Source organism: Mytilus californianus, unplaced genomic scaffold (genome assembly GCF_021869535.1).
Source record: "Mytilus californianus isolate M0D057914Y unplaced genomic scaffold, xbMytCali1.0.p SCAF_9, whole genome shotgun sequence".
Lineage (NCBI taxonomy): Eukaryota > Metazoa > Mollusca > Bivalvia > Mytilida > Mytilidae > Mytilus > Mytilus californianus.
The window spans coordinates 34,858,492-34,882,964 of NW_026262745.1; the positions used below are offsets into that span (position 1 = coordinate 34,858,492).

General features: G+C 32.3%; 2 long non-coding RNA genes across 2 annotated transcripts; both read left to right on the forward strand.

The window, feature by feature from the left end:
- The first annotated feature begins 1,228 nt into the window (after positions 1–1,228).
- LOC127715700 (uncharacterized) lies at positions 1,229–9,472 on the forward strand. The gene is made up of 3 exons (XR_007988554.1): positions 1,229–1,723; positions 6,863–6,978; positions 8,708–9,472. It is a non-coding gene; the product is annotated as an uncharacterized LOC127715700 (long non-coding RNA).
- A 4,347-nt stretch (positions 9,473–13,819) lies between these two features.
- LOC127715685 (uncharacterized) lies at positions 13,820–19,725 on the forward strand. Its single transcript, XR_007988530.1, has 3 exons — positions 13,820–14,060; positions 16,077–16,221; positions 19,667–19,725. It is a non-coding gene; the product is annotated as an uncharacterized LOC127715685 (long non-coding RNA).
- The last annotated feature ends 4,748 nt before the right edge of the window (positions 19,726–24,473 follow it).

Below are 24,473 nucleotides of genomic sequence, written 5' to 3' on the forward strand. Positions count from 1 at the left end.
CATGAAATAGACATTGAGGACCGTATGTTGACGTCTCCATGCCTTTTTGGTAGTTTTACCTAATTGTTTTAATGGATTGTTTCCCCATCACGTTCATGGAATGTATAAAGAACATAATGAATATGTTTTAATATAAAAAGACGAAGATGCGGTATGATTGCCAATCAGACAACAATCCACCGAAGACCATTTAAATGTGCATGTAAGCAACAATAGGCCACCGTACAGCCTTCAACAATGGACAAGCCCCAAACCGTATAGTAAACTATAATTTCAAAGAGAAAATATGATAAAACTATATTGAGACAGAAAACAACGACTATCACTTAACTACAGTTTTCTGGATTGATACGTGTATGCAAAGAATGCAGCGATGTAAAACATGTTTGTGAGCGCTCAACCCTCCCTTAATCTGGGACAGTGGTGTAACAGCACAACACAAGAACAATCTAAAAATCAGTTTTAAAGGACTTGACTAATCAGATCAGTACTAAGCATTAAAACAACCAACAAAATGACAAAACATACAAAGTACTGATCTCTCAGTTATTGAAAGCTAGATCAAAGCTTAATTTCATCTAATAAATAAACCACGTTTCTTAAGACAAAAATATTAATCAGTACAACGGGTTTTGTGTAAATATGTATGACATAAGATTTAAGGAAAACAAACATTTCAACAAAAGGAACACTAACAATAGGGAACGAAAATTCGTCTCTTTAGTCGTAAACTTTAGGAAAGAGTTCCCCATATGAAACTGAAGTAACAAAAACAAGAAAAAGACAACAATTGCTTCATAATATGTTTATTTGAAGTCAGTTACCTTGAAATAAATTTATTTTCGCAGAAAAATTTGCGAATTCTTAATTATTCAAAGCGAAAATTTCTTCATCAGAAACAGCTGCTTTATTATAAATCTAACTATATATACTGTTATTCGTGTCGGTTCTCCCTCCATCCTCTCATTCTGAAATCTAACGTACAGTTGTCCAAACTTTTATTGTTATGTCTGCAGATATCGATCTGATTGTGGTACATTGGTGTATGATAATGACTTATATTATCGAGTTGACGGACTTTTGATGGAAATTACGGCCCTTGGACTTTGTGCGATTCAATTTTAGGCAGATTTTGCAGGTCTAGTGCTGATTTTAGTACAAGTGGATATAATTATTGAATTTGCGTTTCGTTCTGATTGACCGACATTTTGCAGAATTTAGGTTTAAATATTATTTCTGGTGATTAACATTTTGTGTTCCATTTGGGCGACTTTTTCCCATCCAGCAAATTCATTACTCATTTCTTAGTTTCACCATATTAGACACATTATAAATCAATGAACACAGTTTTTCCAGTGTATAACTCTGAAGCACTCACTTTTTATAGAAATTCTCAGAAATGTACATTTCGGCAGGGAAATTGTTCCGAACCGACGAATCTAATTTTCAAAATAACACTTCAAACTATAACAAAAGTTACATATCTATATATAATTCAAACATTATTTCTGGACTATTATGCAGTTCTAGAGATAACCAAACAAACAGCAGTCCTCCTTTTATTAGAGTTATGTTCCTTATTATAGAAAAATCAATAAGTCATTTACCCTTTATGTAACTGATTTAAACTCTATGATAACACTTGACTGTTTTGTTTCAGCGCCCCACATTTAACGGAGATCCATATAAGATTCCACCATCCTATAATGAATTGCATTATCAAGTAAGTTAACAGATTTATCTCCCTTTAATTACTCTTCAGTTATGACCAGCTTAAATGATTTTTCATATAAATAAACCACATCTAAGGAAACCACATGAAAAAACGTTTACAGTTGTATCATTTAACATCCTTAAATCTTAAATGCAGATTGACAGGTGCCTTCGGTTCGTAAGTCCGCCTCTTTTAGATGTTGCAAGAGCTATCATGCACCTGAAACTGTTCAAGGAGACGTGGCATGACAACTATATCCACAAAAGATGAAAAGAAATTCGAATTCATAAGTAATCATTTTATATGCGCTTAATCGCTTAAAACAAGAAGTTAAAGAATTTTTATACCAAAATTGATAAGAAATTTAAAGGACGTACGTGTCAGTGAAGCTATTACTTAATTTACTTTAATACTAACTTACTTACTCACATACTTATACTCATACTTATTTATGTACTTGCTTATTTTTGCCTTTTTAGTGAAATGAAATTGAATATTTTTGATACTATCTATGGCTTAATGTTTAGGCAATCGCTAATAGGAGACACCAGATGTACGTTAATTTTGGTATCTGATGATTTACATGTATTAAACATATAGAAGTTTACGACAAGTGTAGCTGACGTATATTATTTTATTTATTTTGCAGCAGCGGAAATTAGCTTATTTTGAGGTACATTTTTGGTTGTTAATTTATATTTAAACACAAAAGCATGCTGGAATGACACTAAATATTTTGAAGGAAAAAAAACACAAAGTTGTTGATAATTTTGAATTTCACATAATTCGTAGTATCATAAAATTCCATTTATTGTTCATGATTACGATTCATTTGCAATGGAGTAACTATAATTGTATTTAAATATCAATTAGGAGGTTTGAGGTAAACCGTCAATAAGACAGCAAACCAACCACACAAATAACGTAAAGACATATACAGGCCAACATACAGTCTTCAACAGTAGACAATATTCTACATAAGTCTAAAAAAAAGTTCTGAATACATTGAACAGAAACTTTCAAAGATCTGTAACCAACACAAAATTCACCAAATACCATAAAACATATTACATAAAACAACCACCGACGAGATTCTTGATTTAGGACATGCGCATGAATATGTGGCTTGATGAAATTAGTATTTTGAGATCCCAGCCAGCTCTTTTGATCTCGATTTGTGGATTAAAGAATGTGACATAAAACAAATATAAATCATTACACGAATTAAACTTAACTCTAAAATAACAGTATTACAGGAAAAAATAGCCAAGGTACAAACAACAAAATGATAAATAGTATTATATTATAAAAAAAATGTTTGAAGCTACTTAAAGCAAAACTTGAAGTTGTTAACCTGCTTATATCAAACCATGCCGTTCTTCATTCTTAATTCGGTTTGCTGAGCTGAACTTCATAAAAGATTTTATACAGCATCGTCAAAGACAGTACATGATATCTTTTTCAATTCACAGAACAAACCGCACATAATTACAAAGTGGAAGAAAAAACATAAGAAATATTTAAGTATCGATTTAAGCTTTAAATTATCGAATTGATGTCAGTTTCTCAAAAATACTAGACGCAGTAATTGAAAAACAGTATAGTCATAACCTTCCTCAATAAGTCAATTAAACCAAACAGAAGAGTTTGAAAGACCAATTCCTTAACGTCTTAGCTTTATAAATAATATTACCGTGAACAAATCTGAATTTGAAATACCACTATTTATAAAAATTCTGCAAGTGGAATCCTACTTTCACAACAAATCTGTATCTTCGTCATAAAATTAAGTTGAAGTTTTGACCAATTTTTGATATCAATATCGGGATATGGATATCATAAATAACTATTGGTCAAAAGTATTGTTTCCTCATTCCTAATGATGGGGGTATACTGATTTACATCTATCCGTGCGTCAAAACATACGTACGTACAATCCATGAAATTGTCGTCGCATTTTCCTCAGGAACTACAAATCAGAGCTTCCTGAAATTTAGTATCTAACTTCATGTCACATCCATCGCTCATCCACTTCCTGTTAACTGAATACACATATACTAGTATATTCTAACATGTAGACAATGCCCATGTCTAAAATTAACGTCGCATTTTCCCCAGTAACTATTATTAGAGCTTTCTGAAACTTGGTAAAAAGAAAGAGAGCATGCATGCTATATAGTATGATACATTTTCGTAATCATCGTTCATCAAATTTCTGTTTACCGATACTTTTATCATTAGTGAGACATAGGTGACAGTACATCCTGCTAATCGGACCACTTGCGAAATATATATTCTTAAAGACGATGATTGATTGATTGTTGCTTGCTTCAAGTCCAGTGGCAAATATTTCATGCATGTTGAGGACGACAACAAATTAACAATAAATACACAATAGGTGGTCGCACGGGATGATGGGCTGGAAATTTGGAATGCCACTGGAAAATTAGGGTATATTAAATAGGGACAGAATTCAGCCTTGCAACAGAACACCTACGGACCTCTCAAAGAAGAGTTTTTGCAAGAGTCTCTCCACGCGAGGCATCGGATTTAACGTTCCCATCTTGACCGGATTTTACTGCGAATTTGTACAGCTCACTCAGACAAACGGACGTCCCATTTTGGCATGAATTTTCCTTCCGATCCAAAGAAGGTCAAGGGATGTCCATACTTTTATACCCCAGTCAACACTTGGGGAAAAATAAAAAAAGGCAAACAAAAAGCATCATCAATTTACAATACGAAAAAAATCATCCCGTTTATCATAAATTTTGGTATAAAGGATACCATGAGAAATTCTAAAATCAAAGTCTAAAAAGGATATCGATCACTTATGATGTTCGATTAAGTAAGAGTGAGTTGAGGTGAATAAATTTCATTTGATATTTAAAACAATCTGAATTTATTATTACTGTTATTGTCCTCGGGTATTGTTTAAATTCTTCAAGTAGTGTTTCGTTTGGTCTTTTCCCATAAACTGTTAATGCATGTTTATTTAAAAATAAAAGTATTTTTAAAACTTGTAACGAAACAAACTAAACTAAAAATGTCGGTTATAGTGATATTGGCAATGTGTGTAGTAAGAAACAACTTACCTTTATTCATTTTCTATCATACTTAATCTGCTTTGATGGTTTGTATTATAGAAAATCAATTTTATATATATGTATATATTCCATACACAATTAGTCAAGAAGTCACTATATAACCATTCATATTAATATCATTTAAGCCCTGATACAAGTAATCATTTGATGCTTTATCATGTCAAGTAGTTCAACGGTGCACCTTCACTAGGGTCAATATTATGCTTTGCATTACCATTCTTGGAGGAATATCCGTGAATTTCCAAAAGTTTAAAAAAATAAATTGCACCTTCCTTTGGGTCGATATTATGCTTACATCGCCATTCTTGTAAGAATATCTGTCAATTTCCCACAAATTCAAAAATATTTTACGGTGCACCTTCCCTTGAGTCGATATATGTTTGGCATTGCCATTCTTGCAAAAATATTAGTCTATTTGCCAAAGTTTAAAAAAAATAAAGTGCACCTTCCCTTTTGTCGGTATTATGCTTTACATCGCTATTCTTTGCAAGAATATGATAGTGATTTTTTAACAAATTCAAAACAAAAATAACGATGCACCATTACTTGTGTCGATATTATGCTTTGCATTGTCATTCTTGCAAGGATATAAGTAAATTTTTCCCCAATTCAAAAAAGAATACGGTGCGCCTTCCCTTGGGTCGACAATATGCTTTGCATTTTTCATTCTTGCAAGAATATTAGTGAATCCCCCCCCGCGCCCCCTCTAATTCAAAAAAAATATTACAGTGCACCTTCACTTGGGTCGATAATATGCTTTACATTGTCATTCTTGCAAGAATATTAGTAAATTTCCCTCCAATTCAAAAAAATATTACAGTGCACCTTCACTTGGGTCGATAATATGCTTTACATTGTCATTCTTGCAAGAATATTAGTAAATTTCCCTCCAATTCAAAAAAATGTTACGGTGCATTTTCACTTGGGTCGATAATATGCATTCCATTGCCATTCTTACAAGAATATCAGTGAATTTCCCGCCACAATTTCAATTTTTTTTACAGCTAAACTATTTGAGTTTGTACATAATGTGAACATAATGCATACAATTTAAGTAAGCTTTTTAAGTTAGTTGAACCATTACTTGTCTATTAGTTTTTGCAATGTAAAATCAAACTTTAGTCTTAAATACATGATTTTGTATTAGTTGTAATTGTCGTTGAACTAGCTTTCAGTAACTGTGAATACTCTCAGATCTGTACTTTTTGTTAGTTGTTTTTGTGCTTTGTATCAATCTGATGAGTTGAGCCCTTTTCAACTGATTTTTATAGTTTGCTCTTATGTTGTTCTGTTACACCACTGTCCCGGGTTAGGGTGGGGGCTCGCACACAACATGTTTAACCCGGCACATTCTGTATGTGTCTGTCCCAAGTCAGGAGCCTGTAATTCGGTGGTTGTCGATTGTGCTGTATATATTTGTTTTGTACATGAATCAAGCCATTAGCTTTTCGTTTGAATGGTTTTACATTGTCATTTTGGGCCTTTTTAAAACTTGCTATGCGATATGAGTTTCCCTCACTGTTGAAGGTCGTACGGTGACCTTTCGTGTAGTTTCCACATTCTATGTGATTTTTTCTCTGGTGGAGAGTTTTCTAATTGGCAATCATACCACATCTTCTGATTTTATAATGTCAGTCAGTTTTTAATCATTTTTTGTTACGTGATCCAAAATTTGATTTGCTAAACTAACTACATGTGTTACTCTTTCGATAGATAGTAAATGAAGATAATCTTGTATTAATTATATATTTTATCTTCAAGTTCTAAACACGCTAGCTTAATTTAATTGATCTAAGAATCCGGAATTTTGAGTAAATGTCTAAAATTTCGACCCCATTTATTTCTAAAAGTAGCACATGAGGGTACATTTTTTACTACAAATTTGAATTGCCCAGATGAAAAATAGCTTGTATGCTTGGGATCAAAACTATATCGTATGTCCTTCAATTCTGAAACGGCGAATTATATATGCTGTAAGGAATCATTTAGTTCAAAACCCAAACAGATGATCTGTAACATTACTTTTACATTATATTTGTAGGATGTAATGAGACGTCTGGTAAACAGATATATTCATCATACCAAGAAACAAAAACAAGAAGGAAGTGTTAATGAAGATGATCTCCTGGAAATTAAACAAGATATATCTAGTCTTAGGTAAATGTAAATTGTACATACAAGTTTAACAAAAAAAATAGTGCCACTGAGGACCTCAAGGCAATTTATAAACCGAGTGATCATCCTTAAGAAATATATGGACCAAGGCAAAGCTTTAAAAATTAATAGAGTGAAAAAGTTTAAGCAATAAGGCCCGAGAACACAGTTATTTCGTAGTGCATTTCTTTTAGACAATAAATTCAAATTAAAAAAATCGCACCTGCTCTATCTTAAAAAGATTTTTACAGTGTAGTGTACTACTATTGATACAAATAATATCAAAATTATAGAAACTTCTACCAGCTCTAACTCAAAATATTGACAATTCTGTGTTAAGGGGGGCTAAAATTCAGTTTGACAGCTTCAGACATTCTAATTTTTGACCTTTTTTAACTGGACCAAATCACTACTTAACATAAAGATTCAGCACCTAAATTTTTTTAACATGTAATTTCATCCCCTTACTTAATATTTCATGCATAAAATATCAAGAAATAAATTGGGAAAGTGTATAAAAAAAAATGTTAGTTATACACTGTTCACACTAGGGACTATATTTGTAGACAACGAAAACCAAAGGACGATAACTGTGTCCTTGGACCATAATTATCACTAAAATCATCCAAGTACCGCAACTCCGTCTAATGAAAACGAGCAGAGCGAACGGAAGACGACAACCGTAGGAAATTTATTGATGATCAGATGTGGTCAGAGTTATAATTTTAAAAGATAATAATTTGATATAGATTATTTGTGTTGGTTTTTTTCGGAAAAATATGTGTAGTAATATTCTCCAAAACAATTGGAATGAGGAAAGTAATGTCATATTTTCAAATGAGATTCCAAAAGAGGGGCGAAAGATACCAGAGGGACATTCAAAATCATAAATCCAAAATAAACTGACAACGCCATGGTTAAAAAAGAAAAAGACAAACAGACAAACAATAGTACACAAAACACAACATAGAAAACTAAAGACTAAGCAACACGAACCCCACCAAAAACTGGGGGTGATCTCAGGTGCTCCGGAAGGGTAGGCAGATCCTGCTCCACATGTGGCACCCGTCGTGTTGCTCATGTTAGTACAAACCCGGTAAATAGTCTAATTCGGTATTGTAGTTACGACATTAGGAACATATCCGCTATGATCTGTGAAACGGATATTCCATAACGGTCAACCAACTCGTGATGGCGTCCGTAAAATTTACGAAGGGATGATTTCAACTTCAACATTTGGAACTCTTGGTTTAATAGCTTCCTAGTGAGCAGCAACCCTCTATCAAGGAAATCATGATAGGAAATACAAGGCCGGGAATATCGTATCAATTGGAAGACATGTGCTCCGTATGCAGGCGCTGCGGGAATGTTGCTACATAGAAATGGAAAGTTCACAATTGGGAAGCTGAAATCATCTCTTTTGTCGTAAAGTTTTGTTTTCAACCGACCCTCATTGTCAATTTCTAGATGTAAGTCAAGATATGAGGCAAACTTAACTGTATCTGTTGTATCCTTTATCTCAAATGTTTTTTCGGCAGTATTTATTGTGACCACTTACCAAGGAAGCTATGTTACTGAGATCTCCTTCAATGTATTTTTTTTGTTTAGAGTGAGGTTTAAACAGAGTGTTAACCACATTTCGAAAATGCTGTAAATAAACCAAGAAATACGTGCGGTGTAAATCTCCGTTTTAAATGGAAAGGGTATTAAATCATTTAAATTAACATTTCAGATATGAACTGAGAGAAGACAAAATGAGAGACGGTGGAAAAACATCTAATTATCTTGATTGTCTTCGAGGTGATATTCGCAAAGAATTTCAGAAGATTTCGCCTATACCGCACCCTAAATTTGAGACGACGACGCAAACTAATTATCAGTGTTACAACGATAAAATCCCCAAAAATGGTGACTCGGCGAATCAATCAAGTTCAGGAAAATATGCCACGTTATCAAACAACTCAAAAACTAAATACCAACAATATAATGATCGAATACCAAGAATTCCTGAATGGGAAAGTCCGTGTAGTAGTAGTGAAAGACTTACAAGCGCTAGTGATCGGGACCAGCTTAAAATAGAAATGATATCATTACTCCGCGAGGTGTTACAGGAAATGCAGACGGACAAGGGAGTTAATTCACTTCCTGTAAATGGAACTGATCTTTACCAGACGCATTTGTACACTCAATTATGAAAAAAGTCATGAAAGATTAGATTTCTAAAGAGTTGATATAGTCTGGTCTACGGGTTATTGTGTTTACTTCATTGATTGCATTTTTAATTGAATGTTCTCGTCCAGAAGATATGCAATGCGGTTGATTTTTCCCTACTCAATACAAACATAGTAAACAAATCTGCAGTCCTGTAGTAATGTTTTGAACTTATTGTAATGGTATTTTTTTATTATAAGACTGTAATTTATATGCATGTTATAAACATCGATTCGTTTTTTATTTAAACATATCATACAATTTTTTTTTATAATGACAAAGATGTAAATCCTCTTTAAATTATTGTCATTTCTTATATTAAAGTGTATTAAACACAATGTATAATATAAATTAGTTGCATGTGTTGCCTTAAATATATATAATAAAACAGAGAAGAGACCGGAAAACACCAAAACTATTTTACACTTGGAAATATCAAAATATGGAGAAAAAAACACAAAAAAAAACAGCAACACAACTGACATAGCTCTCTTCCTGTTTTTTTTTTTCGGAACTGCTTCTTAGCGTTATTCTGATATTAAATAACAAAATGTGAAGGCTTTATGGATGAGGGATACTAAAGACATGCTGACCAAAGACAAAATGTTCGCTTTTCACTTTGAAGTTTATTTTGATAACAGTTACTATTAAAAGTTATTGATATGAGACAGTCACATGAAAAATATTGTAAAAACTACCGTTTTCTGACTAATGAACATGTTGATCTGTACTAGTCAGAGCTATAAAATAGAAAATCTTGTCTTCGTTTAAAACTACAAGTTTAACGATGCATTTGTGGTTTTTAAAATCTTTCTTCATGTTCTGTAATTAGATTGGTCTCCAACATTTTACTTCAGAATTTCATGTATTAGCTTTCCAGCACCTCAGAAGAGAAAATTGGTATTGCGTAAAATTGATACTAGTATTTTTGTGTTGGAAAATTTATTAACTGAGCAATCAATTTCGATTTTACTGTACAGTCAATTGGTTAAGAAACTGTACAATCGCTAGGCCCGAGTAAGTCAGTGGTTGTTGTTTGTTTGCTGTATATCATATTTGCTTTTCGTTTACTGTTTTCTACATAAATCTGGCCGTTAGTTTTCTCGTTTGAATTGTTTTGTATTTGTCATTTCGGGGTCTTTTACAGCTTGCTGTGCGGTATGAGTTTTGCTCATTGTTGAAGTCCGTATGGTGACCTATAGAAGTAAACTTCTAATTCATTTGGTGGAGAGTTGTCTCATTATCAATCAAACTACATCTTCTTATTTTCATATAAACAAGGAACTGATATTTTCAACAGTTTTTATGAATTCCTTATGCTCAGAATAATGGAGTACTTGTTGCTGCTTGTACACCTATATTCATGTCAATATCATACATTTGTGTCCGTCTTCCATCAAGTTGAGTCTCCGAACGGCATTCTTTCTCTGTGCAAATATAAATATTTTCCCTTTATAACTAGACTGCTTCTGCGATGTATTGTTACTGTTCACAATTCTTATACAGCAGGAAACATAAAAAGATATGCTATGCGCCTAGCTGCATAAAAAACCTGGTATTCATGAATAGTAACTACTTATTTTGAGTGCCATTCATGGGAAGTAGATACTCTTGGTAGAGGGCTGTATCTTAAGATATAATTTTGGAACTAGATTAGGGTTTTGATGATAGTCGGATTTTAGTAAGTTGACCTAGTGGTTTTACCTCCCAATGTTTGATCGTCATAAGCTGTATAACTGCTGATAAACATCATAGAAAGAGTTATTTACCCTTGTGTTCTCTGGAGAAGAAAAAAACGGACCCATAGTTGGTTTTATGGTGCCATATTAACCCATATTATTTTTCAGTAAAAATCATCATAATTCAGGCGTTATGTTGTTTAGAATAACTTATTCATTTGATGAGAAGTTTTTTTTCATTACCAAATGAGGTCATACAATATAATTTAGGTTTTCGTCCTATGTGCTTATGCTAAATACCTGGTTGGGACATCGGATTTAAATATGCAAGTTATAATACAATTTTTCCTGTTTGCGCTTAATTTAATAGGCCAAACCAATTAATTTTGGAAATGTTTCTATTTCATTAATGGCGACCATACAATTTTAGATAAGAGAGTTCTTTACGGACTAATTTGCTACATTTCGTCTAAAATTGGTGGCATTAATTACTGCTAAAATAAAACGATGAAATTGATGGTTTATTTTTCAATCCATAGTTCATTGTTTAATGCATCCTCTGGACACTCTACGTATCACATACGCAAAATTAAATTCCATTTTCTTGAGCTATTCAGAGATCTTTGAGAAAAGCCTGCTAAATTGGGACAACAAACGACAAAGTCCAAGTCCTAATAAATAGCTAATACTACCAAGATCGTGTTGGCTTTTATCCATTTAAAAGACTGACTGTGAAATTTAATTATCAATTACAAATCTTAAGGATATTCGAATCTATATCATTTCTAAGTTAGTAAAAGTCATATTAAAGGATAATTTCAGTAACATTCTGTTGTTTTATACCAATTTCCACGGACGGAAGATATTTTCCGCTTATTGATACATTTTTTTTAAAGTACGAGATTTGCAAGAGATACGTATACTTAGTTATTAATGTCAAACAGCTATTATGACATTAAAAAGGCAGTCAAACAAAATACATACCTTATATATAGTATTATGAAGACATGTTTTGATTATACTTATTACCTGGTGCATAAATACAATAATAATGAACATGTTCAGAGTGCAAATATGAATTTAATTATCGTTTGTGACATTCTTTTCTGAAGGAAAATACTATGTCTTGTTTATAAAGCGTGGGATTTACCTTGAAAAGTACAAAGGCTTTTCCATCAAGGTCAAATGAATTCCAAAATTAGATTGCAAAGTAAATACTAGCCTTTCATTGGAAGGGCATGACAGTGTAAAGAGTACTGTTAGCTTTATATTTTCTTTTTCTCGATTTACCACGTTGTTTAATTCCCATTAGAACGTTTCATGATCTTTCATAACACATGGCAGCAAATTCTAAAATGAACTACGTTGGTAGAACGCATCTGTTCTCTTCACATACCGACAAAATAAGACTTAAAACAAAATCAGCATTACTTTATTCGTTATTCATTAAAATATTTTGAAATACTAGTTATGAATGCATAAACTCATTTCAATACAATTTCCCTCTTACACAAGCTTTTGAAATTTGACTCTCTTTCTGTGTGAAAGTCGTGATAATATTTATTATTCTTACTTTCCGTGCAACATAAACATACAAAAACAACAGAAACAAACAAAAGAAACCAACCAAACACTCAAAATTAATACAATTTGAAACTAAAGTAAGCATTTCGTAGAAAAAATTACATTTATTTAAATACGTTACGTAAAGCAAAAAACAGCTGCGCGAATCCCGATTTTTTTCAGATTTTAAAACTTGTTCAAATATTTTTTTTTTGTTTTAAAAAAAATGTTGACATGTCAGTATATGTGTCATATCTAATGTAGAAATGTAACAAGCAAGGTGAACAAGGACAACCTTGTCGTATACAATGTACCGATAATAAATTTCATTTTAAGTGTTCATTTAACATAATACGAAAAGTCTATCTTCTTGTTTAAAACACGCAATACATAAAATTCAAAGAACAAAATCTGAATTAAAGGTAACTGAAATCGAAAAGATGAAATCCTATTTTTTTTTTTTTTTTTTTTTTTTTATTAAACTCTAACGTTTTTAACCATGAACATTTATAAGAAGTAAAAGTCTGACATGCATGAATATCGTACAAGTTAAAAGTGAACAATTAAAAAAGGTCCATTTGGTCAGTACTAATGTGGATGCAATTTTTGCAATTATTAATTTAGATGAACTAACTTGATAAAATAAATATTGAAATTACCATCTTCTCGAAAATTGATATTGACTTCGTAAATATGTTTTCAACAAATAGAATTATTTTAAAGCAAAGAGGAAATAACTAATTCGCTCAAGCTACCAAGAAATTTCATTATAAATATAAAAATAAGGAGATGTGGTATGATTGCCAATGACACAACTATCCACCAAAGTTAAAATGAAGTGAATGTAAGCAATTATAGGCAACCGTACGGCCTTCAACAATGAGGGGAAGTCCATACCGTATAGTCGGCTATAAAAGGCTCCGACATGAAAAATATGAAACAATTCAATTCAGAAAACTTACGGCCTAATTCTTTTTACATGAAATATAAAACTAAGGGTATTTGAAAACGAAAAGAAAAATCGTTTTTTTTTTCAAACTATAAAGTCTTTAACAATGAACGTTATAAGAAGTCAAAGTCTGACATGCATATCATACAAGTTTAAAGTTAATATATGAAAAGAGGTCCATTTAGTAAGCATTAAGGTGGATGAAGTTTTTGTATTTAATCATTTAAATTAAATCACTTGAGCAATTAAATATTATAATAAGCGTCCTCTCAAAATAAAATATTGACTTTGTAAATATTTCCAACATAAAAACTATTTTTAACAAAAAAGAAATAAGTTGTTCCCTTAAGGTACAAAGAAATTTCATACCATCATACATCAAAAGTAACATTAAAATGACAGCAAAATGACAATTATATGACTCAAGTTAAATCTTTCAATAGATAGAAATCTTCACTTGTAAATAAACTTTGACCATGAATCAAGTAAGAGTTTACAGATTTGAATTATTTATATTCATATTTATATCAACTCTGTGGAACGTGTTTGAAGGTTTTCCTGGTTTACAAAGCCGCCTTCCAAATGGGGATAAAATACCTCATCCATGTATTCCAGGCCAATACTGGCATGCAGTAGGACACTGGCATCCAAGTCGAGGAGTCGAAAATAACCAATTTGGATTAGTGAGTAGATAATACTTTCATGAATACAAACCATTAAAAACGATGAGACATAGACTAGCTCTCTTCATTGACACTATACAAGTTTATATTGATATTTTACATCAAGATGACCTTGTTGGTGGCTGTCTGCTGTCGTTCATTTTCTTTGACTGTTCTTGACTTTTTGTTTTTTGTTTTTTTCAAAATTACTCCCATAATGGGTTCAAAATTTAAGAGTCACGATAAAACGCGCGAGTTTGAGATCAGAATCTTAACTGTTATTGCACATTCAGAACATCTGGTCTCGTTTGTGAGTATGAGACTGTCAATGAATTGTTTCTACCTTTTAGATAATCTCTTTCTTGTGTGTTTTCTTCATTGTGCCCGCAACCGCCGCATAAGACTTATTTCAGAATTATCAGTCATACGATTTTTTTGTAATCTGCTGTTGAACTATATGCAACCGTGCAAGCAGTTTACGCCAATATATGAAATTTAAAAGAAACTATATCAAATGGATTTCATGAATTAACTCATTTATCAAATTCATCTTAAAAAATGCTTTATTTTGCAATTGAAAACAGAAATGATGCAATGTTGTAATGACTTTTCTAGATTTCTAAGATTTGATCGCTGTATGGCATATTGTATTCCATCAAGTTCTGTTATCACAAGTATATAACCTTTTCAAAGAACAGTTTGCGATATGGGTGTTTTTCGGACCATTATCATGACTAATATTCCTATATGCAACAACATTCAGTACTGCTATTTGTGAAATTTCAAATTTCTTGAAAAAATCATTTTAAATGCGCATGCCCACCAGGATAAGTGATCATGTGAATTTGTTAGGATGCTTGTACTTGGTTGGCCATATGTCATTTGAAATATTTGGCATATCCAAGACATTGCATACAATCGACCTATGCCTCAATGAAACTAAGACATTATTCTTGAAATAGACTTTTTTTATTTAAAATCTTAAAGGAATTGAAAAAGGTTGAATTTTGCATTCCTTTTAAAGACGTACTATTTTTTTTTAAATTAGGGTCGTATATTGATTAAAATACCCATTTGCTTAAATTAAAAGATATGAAGCAACTTAAAAAGAACTAAAAATAATTGTTGATTTGTAAGATAAAAGTTCGGAGTAAAGATGCCAGAATCGACAATCATAACACACTTACGATCATTATATATAAGAGCATTATTAGGAACACTGTAATAAAACTTTGATAATCATAGCATACGAACACGTTTGACAAACAGGAACTTTGATAATCATAGCATACGAACACGTTTGACAAACAGGAACAATCTGTTGACTCAGCTTCAATATTGATAAACGTTTGTCAAGAGAAAACACAGGTTTGGTTCAAATTTACCTATAGTAGTTTCAGTGGAGAAGATTGTAGAACATTGACCCAGTATCCATGAAAATTTCATGATTGAAGCTATATTTGATAAGGACACATGCTTCACTCTGACAGAAGTTTATGTTAATACTGCTAACACCATCTTTGTACTTTTGTGGGCATATTTGACATAATTTTAAATTTAGAAACCATTAGAATATCTGCGACGGATAGAAATCAACCTTATGCAAATAAATATTAATACATGTGTTTATTTATTTCGGGTTGAAAAAATCTCTGTGCAAAGTATGTAACTGTTTGAAAATTGAGTTGATATGAGAACCCTACAAAACAGACCAAAATTCATCTTTTATTTCTGATTGAATGTTCCAAAATCAATCTAAGTCTTCTACATGTACATGTATACGTGCACTTCATTAAGGTTGATTTCTATCCAATGCAGCTCATATATTAGAGACAATGTCTTTACTAAAGACACAAAATATCCTAAAGACACTGATGACTATTTGCCATGGCAGTAGGGTAGTATCGCAATCGCGACAACTGTCCATTTTAGACTAAAAGACAAAAAGGAATTTTTAATAAATCTGTGAAAATATACCAGTGTTCTGATTTGCTTTTTGAAAATAAAATGCATTTTATATATGCAATTTTCTTGCAGGATTTCAAAGCAGCAGGAATGCTTTACACCGTAGCTTTCCATCACCAAGACTCGGACGGAGATGGCAAAACCAATGGATTCGAACTAAACGTTAATTATACTAATAATCGATACGTTATGGAGGGAGTCCCTTTAAGTCATCCAGGTATCTATTTCGATCTATTTTTGTTCTAATGTCTGTTGTAAAGGTTACAAGAATTTGATCTGATGAGCTATATCTTAAATTATCTTTAGGCAGTGATGCTCAAAATCATACATTGGAAATCCGAATCTATCAAACGTTTGAAGTAATGTAAGTTTCCAAACAGATTAAAGAAGCGATGAAACATAGTTCTCTCAATAATGTTCATGATAAATAATTTGTGTGTAAATCAAACTATAGATTTTGATGCTTGAACTGTTCATATTTAGGTTAACATTTAGCAGAATTTTAACACTTGAATCCAAAATTATATAAAAACATGAAAAATTATATATCCGAATACGGCACGTTTACGGTTATACTTAATTCGAAGTGTGTCTAGTGTATTTAAAAGGGCATTAGCTGTCAAATTCATGATCACCGATTTGACCCAAATTCTCATATTTGATTTATTACATATTAAAATGTGTATCCAAAATACAAAAAGTTCGAAAAGAAAAAAATACCAATGCATGAACTCGTTCTTGTGTATCAGCATTTCGTGCGTATTAGACTAGACACAATATGATTAATCACCGAGATGACCTCCGTTGACTGCGATCTGATATAAACATGAATATGAAAAAAATAGACAGACAAGCACGTGCTATTGTGTAATGACGATTTTCAAGGTCTGTATGATTTCATGTTATAGATTTTTTAAATGTAAATCATCTTTTTTCCTGCATACGAATGATTTTTGTGGATTAATCAGTCAACGAAAAGGCTTTTCTTGTGGCTCCCTTGTTTCACTTTTCAATGTTGACATGTTGGTTTTTTTTTTGATAACTGAACACGGTTAGCACATACGTAACCCGGGGTCTCATGTTGTATGAATACGGATTCAAATGAGTTGAATTATTGGCATGTAGCCACTAATACATGTGTGATGTATTTTAGCCTATCGTGACAAAATTGAACCAAACTGACAGCTTATAACAAGACATTATTTCAATATTCCGCTGTCATAAATGTTTGGAAAAAAAATCATATTTTATTTTAGTCTACATCGTAGCTAATGCATCTTTAATTGTAAGCCTGAAATATTTGCTGAGTATTTTCTTATTCCAAAAGACGTAGCTGAATAAGATGTGATTTACAAAATTAACAAACATATTGATAGAGTAATTAAAGCATTTTGTAAAAATGGTTGGCTTTTCAAAACTGGTCGGTAGTTGAGCTTCCCATAAATTGATTTTTAATGCTGTTGTTCATGCCTTTACAATAAAAGAATGTGTTGACTTTAGTTCATTTTTTCTATATATCATTAATGGATCGTGTGAGCAAGCTTATAGAAATTAGAAATAACATTTATGAGGATAGCTTTTATTAGACATTTTGAGAAAAAAGTCAAAATATGTAAATCTGAAGTACAGGGACTACCTTACTTCTTAAATAAATGCGTTAAATTAAAAAAAATCCTTACAAGCGTACTCGATCTTTTGTAAAGAGTTAAAATAATGTTGGTTTCTTAAGATTGATAAAGATAATATCAACAGGACGACGAAATAGAGACAGAAGATACCAAAGAAATATTCAAACTCATAAGTCGATGACAAACTTAAAACGCCATGGCAAACTTACAACGCCATGGCAAAAAATGAAAAATGACCAAAAAAAAATAGACAAAATACTACAAAGAAAACTAAAGAACCCCATCAAAACCCGGGGTTGGTGTCAGGTGCTACAGAAAGGTTAGCAGATCCTGCTCTATATGTGACACCCGTCGAAATATATCAAACACAGATATAAGAATCGTGTGCATGCTAAGTAGTGTAGTGTTTAATGGCTTTGTCTTTTATGCTTGAGGGCGTGGTAACAACTTCATGCGTGGCAGATCTCATATTTTTAGGTCTTTCCACTTTTCTGTGGAAAGACTTATTGTATTTTTTCTGATTATTATTTTTTTTTTCTTCCGCCAAATTTTGTTCTCGCGTAAATTTTTTGTTTAGCAATATGTCGATAAGATATTTCTTATATAGTATCATACAGTTTATGCGCTTTTTATTTTCACCCATTCTAAGCCAAACAATTTTCTTTGTAAGAGTTATCTCCCTATTCACTGTTTATTAAGTGTGTGCATCTCCTTCGTAACAAAAAAAGATATCGACAAAATTATTTTTCTAAATTGTTCGTTACCACCTCAGAAAATTTTGGCTAATTTGGATCGAAGCGATTCGATGAAATTTTATAGGAGTTATCTACCTTTACCAAATAAATTTGTCGGTATGTTTTTTTTAACTCAGTAACCGTTAACCGTATAACCCTAGATTTTTTTTTGTTTGAGGCCCATAGGTCCTAACTTAGAAAACGAGGTCAAGGTCAAGTTCTCAATTTTGACTTTTCCTTGTTTTTGCATTTTCTCCAACACTTTTATAGATACATATAAAAGAACAAGTGCAAAATGTTTGCTTTCTTGTAATGAAGATATGTTACATTTGGTCTGAAACAATCTAATGGCATCTTATAAGAGTTAGTGCCCTTGAAATGTCTAATTATAAGGTTGATTGATTATTACTTCAACCTGGTTCATTATAAAGCCATATGACCTTTTACAAAAGGTTGGATGACATATGACCTTGAAAAATGACAACCGGAAGTGACCTTAAGAAAACCGGAAGTAGCCATTTTTGCACTTTTTTCATGGAAAAGTACTCAGAATCCATATATTTTGTAATTTTAATACATTAACTTATCACTAAAGACTAGAAGTGACTTTGGATAAACCGGAAGTTGCCAGTTATCTCCTGGTTTACAGGCAAATGTATATAGAAACTATATATTTTTGGAATCAGTGTGAAAAAAGCTATCATATGAGACTGGAAGTGACATTTACTTCACCGGAAGTAGAACATTATCTTCCTTATTTCACTCAAAAGTATATCGAAACCACTTATTTATCGCATCAGTAATCTGATGATTAGATGCCAATTTTAACTTTGAGTAAACAGGAACTAGCATCTTTTCAATAAATTTGAAAATTGATGTGGAAAGACCTTCAATTGTTCTCTGAACAATTGGTTTTTAATTCAAATATATTTTTTTCATGCGTGATTTCGTATATTATGGAAGCAGAACGAAACACAGCAAATGTGGAAAATCTCATATTTTTCCAATTTGAAATTATTTTTTTCATACGTAATGTCGTATTTGAAGTCAAACTTTCTGTATTACATTGGCATTCCTATTTCCAATACATAATACATTGCCATTCACTATGTTTAATATATGAACATAGTGAATGAATAATTTCTCGAACGTTACACTTACAAAAATGTTATTCAATGTGTATTCGCGTGTAAGAGGACTTAAGAATAGAATGCAAATAGTTATTACGTTTCAATAATATACTTCCCGTATTTATTTATGATCATTATCTGCGTTTTAAAGAGGATTTTGTATTTTTCAGGAATATGTGAGCCTGTAGATTCAGAAAAATGTAGAAAACTTCAACAATTTAAATGTCCACCACCTATGAATCCAAATAATAATCATATGAGAAATTTTATGCCAAATTTTCCTCCCAGTAATCCATTTGGATAGACTTGGATAGTCATGTGCAGCTTTATTCGTGGTTCATAGATGACAGGAAATGTCGACGTTACCGACAATTTATTGAAAAAAAGAATATTGATAGAAAAGTATAAAGCGGGCACCTTTGACCTTGTTACTAAATTAATACATGCGTTCTTTTTTTATGTCAGCTACTTTGTGTTCATCGTATATTGATGAATGCACAAAAGTTTTTATTTTATTTTACTTTCAGTATTCTAATGTCAATAAAAAAATATGAATTAAAGGAAATTCGGGTATACGTAAATGAGATAGTAACCTAACAACAATTGTTATCCAAAATACATATAGCCTCTAAGAGATCAACATACAGTCTTTACCAATAGATAAGTGTCTGTACAATATGCCAAGCCCTAGATTAACCCGAGTCTAAAAAATATGTATGGTATAGGTCTAGAAATTGGCAATGAGGGTCTGACGAGAACACAACTTTACGACCAAAGGGATAATTTCAACTTTCAAATTGTGAACTTTCCATTTCTATGTCGCAACATTTCAGTAGTGCTTGCATATGGAATTAATCTGCCAGTGCATACGATATGCCAGAACTTTCCTTTCAAATATCATAATTTCCTTGAATGATGGTTGTTTCTTACAAGGAAACTATTCAAACAAGGGTTCTAAGTGGGATTAAGTCAATCCTTCGAAAGTTTTACAACCGACATCAAGAGTTTGGTGAACGTTAGGGACTATCACAGATGATCATGGATATGTCCTAAATGTCGTTACAACAATCTCGTCTTCTGTTCCTCGATTGTGACATCAACGAATGAGACTTATCACCGGATTTGTACTTGCATGAGCAGCACGACGGGTACCACATGTGTAGCAGGAATTGCTTACCCTTTCGGAGTACCAAAGGTTACGCCAGTTTTTGGTGGGATGCATTTTGCTCAATCTTAAGTTGTCAATGTATACTGTTTTGTGGACTTTGTCGATTTTTTTTGTCATGGCGTTGTCTGTTTTTCTTTGACTTTTGAATGTACCCTTGGTATCTTCTGTCTCTTTTTTTCATAAGACAGTAAACCAACTCAGGAACACAAAAAGCAGAAACGACAAAATGCGCATAATGTTCATGTATCGACTGCAGAGTGAATCAATATTCAATAAATAGTATTGAATAAACGCATTACGTTGCGCAATCGCTATACAAAATGCCTACATTCAAATATAAACACAAGGTAAACGAAAAATGTCTTTCAAAATTGGACAACCCAAGGAAGTATTTTTTGCCTAGCATAACGTAGCGAAAAACTTAACGTTCAAAGACATGCACTCATTTGTTCATTTTAAGGGGGAATGGCAAATAAAAAGTGGTATTGCTTAGAATGTGAAAAGTATTTACCAAAGACAAAAATGTCGAGAAAATAAATATCTACACAACAAAACCGCCTTGATAGTCTATGAGTAGCATGCTAGCCTCAGTTACAGGAGGTCATGTGTTTGATCCCCGGCTTGGTGATACCGAAGACTTTATGATTGTTATTTATTATTTCTCCGCCTAACATGTGGCATCAATGATCTATATAAATCCTTAGTGGCATTTATGGTAAAAGACTGATCAGTTTAGAGTCGGAATAATGTGTTTTGATATGGGGATGTCTCTTTGTGCGGACTATTAACTTGGTAAAAATCCGATTCAGTGTGCCGGTCTAGTGCAAAGCAGGGTTTATATTTATAAATCATTGACATGTTGTCATCCTGAATATGTATACAGTATATGTTACTGCAGCCGGTTGTACGAACGTGGCATTAGCCTAATGGGTCATTAAGTCTTCATTAAGCCTTTATGATGCATTAGGTTAATGAAGACTTAATGACTCATTAGACTAATGACACGTTCGTACAACCGGCTGCTGGTTATTTGGCAGATATCAATCAATCTACACAACAAATTATTTTACAGTAGTGAGTAGGGGAAAAGTCATTTGGGCTCAGCGGCGTTTTATTGATCTCCCTTACTCCAAGAAAGGAAAAATGGACTCAAATGACTTCGTGCAGTATATAACGATTCCAAAAAGTATGCCTATGCTGTCTTAAAACTTGTTCGAAATTATCAGAATGACTTCAATCAGAAATCTGAGTATCTAGCTATTCTTATAGTTAGTCTGACTCTATTACCAAGTTTTTGTTTTAGATACGCAGAGAGGGTACACAATACGACTCGTGTTTATATCAACAGAAAGTAAAAACGCTTAACAATAAAATTATAACCAAATAACCAAATAAACCTAGGACAATTCTGTTTCTATTCTTACCAAATTGATTAAAACCAAACCAGAATTGACTCCACAATACTCTTATGAAAAACCGTAGTTTTGAAGGAAATACACTTATATATATAGTAGCGTAAAATTGTAGGTTACGAATAATTTATATATGATAGGTGAATTTGTGTGTTGAAAAACGCTGGCATATTCGTTTTTTATGCAATTGAAAATTTTAGGACATATTTTATATTCATATAAAAAGTCAGAAGATACCAATGGGATAATCGACCACTAGTGCATCATTTACAAGTCAAGGAACAAAGACAACAACAACAAAATACAATCAGATTCAGTCCACAAAACATTACACAGAAACTAAGAATTGAGCACTGTAACATTCATCTCAATAAGTAAAAACTATGTCATTCAACTCTCGGTTTTCAACTTTATCCTGACAGGTGTAGAAAATAAACAGGTGTCTTCTGTTCTGTCTGCAACTTTTGGGGAAAGTAAAATCTAAATTTAGAATCATGGTTGAAACTGAAACTACACATGTATGATAAAAAATATAACATGTTATTTCTGCTTTATCGAATTCTAATTCCGAAGGGATAGCGAAATTCGTTTTCTTTTATGGTGCTTTTGTGTATCTTTCCGAAGTAGTGAATGCCATTTTGAAGTAATATTTTTCTTCTCAATTCTCAATTCAAGATTATGACTGAATAGAGTATAAGGTAGGGGGCCAAGAAAATAATGTGACACTTGTAACTGCAATTTGATATTTGGTGGAATGAGAGGTGAAATGAGATAAGACTCTTACATTTTGATAGCATTTTAAAGACTGATTTGTTTCAATCTAAAATCCAATTGTATCCAATTTTCATAACCTCTGCAGAAATACTACCAAGTTCTACTACAAGGGATGTTTAACGAACTTGATTATACATGAGGATCTCGCAAGGTGAAGCATACTGAAACATTTGAACTTATATTTTATGGTACCTTCAAATGAAAGAGATTTATCTGCAGCATAAACAGTTTTGTAAATAATTCAAATTTGCTCAAAACGAAGTCTGGATCTGATATTTGTTAATGCGTAGTCTTCTACAGTAACTATCGCTTACATAATACATATATAGGTACATATAACATTTTAATATACAAACAGTAGTCTGTATGAGTATACCATAAGTTGGAGCATTTTAAGCGACTGTGATTTACTAACTTTTAAAATTCTGCTTCGATCATTTTCATAGCGTGTTGAATTCTAATAATCTTTTATTCCTAGAACAAACATTTGGTATTTAATTTCATAGAAAATACGATATCCAACATAAGTGTATTGAATCAAATGGATTTCTGTTAAAATATAACTTTATGCATAATATTAAAGAAATACAAAAACAAATAAGACTATAACAGACAAAGAATTCCTATAAAATAAAACTTCATATTTTCCCGACAAAATCAATGCCAAATACAAAAACTATAAAAAAAAGTTTGACAAATATACAACCACGAGTTACATAAAGATATTTGTTAGATAACTTGACAGAAGTAATGTACATGTATTATAATAAGGCGAAGGATTCGGATGAACTGTATAGCAATTAAGATGATCAATTAGGACAAAAGAAAGAAAATGGTGTACATGAGAAGACATGATTTGTTTATTGTTGTAATTTGCTTTGAACTTTTGTTTGTTTTTTGATTTTGTGCCTATTACCAATCTGCTGAGTCAAGCCATTTTTAGGTTTTTTTACAGTTTGTTCCTATGCTGTGTTTTTATGTTGTGCTGTTATACCACTGTCCCAGGTTAAAGGGAGGTTTGAGTGCTCAAAAACATGTTTAATACGGCCACATTCTGTATGTGCCTGCTCCTAGCCCGAAGCTTGTAATTTAATGGTTGTCGTTGTCAAGTTGCTGTCTGCCATGTTTGTCTCGTTTATGGTATTCTTGTTTGAATTGTTTCACAATTTGTCATGACGGGTCCACTAATTGCTGATTATACTGTATGTGTCTGATCATTGTTGAAGGCCGGACGGTAATCTATATTTGAATAAATCCAGGTCATTTTGACTCTGGTACATAGTTGTCTCATTGGCAATTATACCATGTCTCATTGACATGATTTAACATCTGCTAAGCCACAATGAGAGCACATCATGCCTTTTCCAGTTTATGTTTATGACAAAAAGATAAATAACTCTTATTACTTGTAACCGGACCCAATTTAACAGATCATCCTGAGAAAGCAAAGAACATTTTGAAGAAATGATTTAAGCTTTCTGAGGAGACGCGATAACAAGAAAAATACTATACAGGGAGATAACTCCTATTTGGAAACGTGTTCGGTTAAAATGGATGAAAGGTGGAAAGACCTATTATTATCATTAGTATTACTGTTGGTGATGCTGTTATTGTTGTTGTCAA